Source organism: Lygodium microphyllum, chromosome 23, assembly GCF_053477565.2.
Source record: "Lygodium microphyllum isolate KBCC chromosome 23, Lygodium_microphyllum_v1.1.10, whole genome shotgun sequence".
NCBI classification, from domain to species: domain Eukaryota; kingdom Viridiplantae; phylum Streptophyta; class Polypodiopsida; order Schizaeales; family Lygodiaceae; genus Lygodium; species Lygodium microphyllum.
Window position 1 is genome coordinate 72,047,052 of NC_141157.1, and position 3,192 is coordinate 72,050,243.

Below are 3,192 nucleotides of genomic sequence, written 5' to 3' on the forward strand. Positions count from 1 at the left end.
GAGAGAGAGAGAGAGAGAGAGAGAGAGAGAGAGAGAGAGAGATGTGTGTGTGTTTTTCAGTATTGTAAGCATTTTCAATATTCACGTCCAGCCGCCCAGCCTTTGGGACCAAAGGACATGACTTGGTAGGTGGTAAGTAGTGTGACAAGCTACAAATAATAAGAGCTATGTATTCTTTCAAGGGATTCTTATTTGAGTTGTTTAATTTGTGGGAATCAGATAGCTGCAAAAGTTCCTTGGATCAAACTGCACGTTTGTCATTCTCAAAGGTTAGTGTCCTTCATTTGTAGCTGTGATTGTAGACATTCATTGCAAACCAAACCCTTGGTTTGGTTTGAATAAGGATTTGGCATGGCGTATCATATATAAGTAGTTTTTTGTTGAAGGGGGAGAGAGAGACTTCTAAGACATAGTTCACGTTGTTCTCAATCTCAATTTATGAAGTCATTGCAAATTTTTTATCAATATAATGCACAATATAAGGACAAGCCTTGCAATGATAAAATGCTTTCTTGTTAAATCTTTTTAGAGAAGACAATGTGAGGGCAGTGTTATTCCCATGCTCAACATATCCTTAATTCTTCCTTTCCATTCTTATATCACGTGCAAGAAAGTCTAGGCTGGGGCAACAAGAGGGAGAATATAGTTAAAATCTTCCTTGCATACTTGGAATCGAAAGAGTACAATCTTCTATTGGAATTTAAATTAATTTGAAAAGACAATGCAACATCTCCAGCCCAGTCCCTTGTTTTGTCTCTCACAGCAAAATGATTCATGTAAGCTATTTAGTATCTTAAATTCAATTTTTAAAATTGGAATTGTATTGGAGTTGGCAACATCATGCCTACAACTATTACATAGTTTCTCAAGGCAGCCATTCAAAAACATCGTGTAATTTCATTTTTGTGTGTGTTGTTCTCTTTGCCCTATGCTACTCTTGCTTACCCTAGAATACAAAGTACTCTTTGATGCCCATTTTGTGATGGGCAGCATCCTTGTAAATACCCTTGATGATGACTTTGCAAGTTTGTAGCTATTGTTGGTGAGTGGTAGAAAACATCAAAAGACTAGATGCAAACTAGAAGTATTGCATGTTGAATATATTCAAAATGCCTAGCCTTTGATGGATTGATGTCATATTGACTAATTCCACACTGTTTGACATGTGCCTTACAAATGTGTTTGGTTCTTTTCTTAAGATGAATTCATGTTTCACAAATATAAAGTCAGTGTATCTTGCAATAACGTGCTCCCATGGAATTCAAGAATGCAAGACTATATTTTGCTTGTCTACTAATGCACTGCTAACATTTGAGAATGATACCTTTTCTTGGCAATCTCTTTGGTATGTCTTCGTTAGGAAATAACATTAGCTTGCTCAGGTTATTGCACCTTTAGTAGTGGTATGAAAAAGTCATTTTGAACTAATTGTTAATTGGCTATAATATTTTGCTGACTAATGCTCATGCCCATGTCTAGTTAGTCCATACCCACATTTGGATCCACTATGTAGACTTCCGGCATGCATGGTGGGCATTCTAGGATGAATTCCCAAGTGTACTCCACTCCATTCCCCTGCCCCCCTACCTACCCTACCCACATTGTCCTTATAGCACTACCACTCCTATTGCTATGACCAAAGGGGTGCTTCATCCTCATCCTCATCATCATGGTTCTTGGCACCACATGAAGACCGACATCAAGTTCCTCTTTCTGCTTTGGCATTGACATCTAGGATTAAGAGGGTGTTCCTACCCTTTCTTAGTATTCTATGAGATTCAACACTTGTCTTTGACATCGACCTTCCTCCCCTATTGTACATTCTCCTTTGCATTGCATGATTCATCATCTTTGTAAATGGAGCTTGGGCAAGGCAACAATGTCCTCGTGAGGAGCAGTGTCGAAGCTGCACCTATTACATGTGTGTTCTCATCATGTAGCAAAGTACTATGCATCTCATTATGCAGAGCATACTTAGTCGGTCCCCATGAGTGGTTCTTTACCACCTTCCTACCACATCGTCATTCTTCATCATTGATACCCTCGAGTGATAGGGTTAGCTTGTTTGTTTTGTGATGTGCTAGATCTAACCATCCCTTTTCATTCTCTCCATGAGGCACAATTAGTTGAAAGGTTGCAAACCATATCTATTCTCACCCACCTAAAAAAAACTTTAAAAAAAACAATGCAATTCCATCTGCCTTTGCAGGACTTGGTAAGCTATTGGTCAACTAACGAGCACCCTCCTTTATCCAATGCCTTGTCCTCTTTGGGTGGGGTGGCTACTTGGAATCCCTTAGTAAGATAACCATTGCCTCTATAGTCTTGGTAGGCCACTGGGCTAGTCGACATGCACCCTTTGTCTGATGCAATAGCTACTTTGGGGTGGGGTGCCTTGGGATAAAAAATGGGCTTGAGCTGCTCTTCTAGTCCCTTCTTGGTTCCAATTTTGGGCGTGTGAGGGGATGCTAAGATAAAAATTAATTACCCTTTGATTAGCTCTTTAAAGCAACCCCAAACTCAAGGTAAACTACCCCCCTCCCTAGTTGGTAGCTTGGGTTCATCCTTAAAGCCATCCTACACTAAGGAAAGTTTTGAAGAGTCTCAACAGCCCTAAGGGACATTCTCAATTCCTAGCTTAGGGTCGAAAGTTTCATCCCAAGGGGCAAAAATGTCATTAGTTTCAAAGGGTTTGGTACATTTGGACACCATCTAGTCATGGACACTAGGATGTAACTAGGCAAGGTTAAAGTTGACTAAGACTAGAGTTGGAATTTATTGCCAAAACTAATCTCAAGGTGGAAAATTAGGCCACCCTTAGGATGAAAACATTAGGGTGAAAGATTGCTTTAACACTCAAATCCATCCCTCGCTTTGGTAGCTTGGGTGAGTAGAGCTTAGTAGAGCATATCCAGCTATACTCAAGTACATAGAACCAACTCAAGCAGTTGAACTAAAAGAAAAGAAAGTAAAAATCATAAGGAATATAATGGGAAATCAAATTTAGTAGTAGTACATGCAACTGTGGAGTGGATCTAAGTGACCTAAACCATTAGACCCTCTAGTCCAACATTTGATCCAAACCGGCCAATTCTCTTCTTTAGATAGAACATGTTCGAGATATAATAAGCCAAAGTGAAATTCTTGTAGATTTAGCTAGCCTAGACATGGATCCAACCATTAAGCACCTAA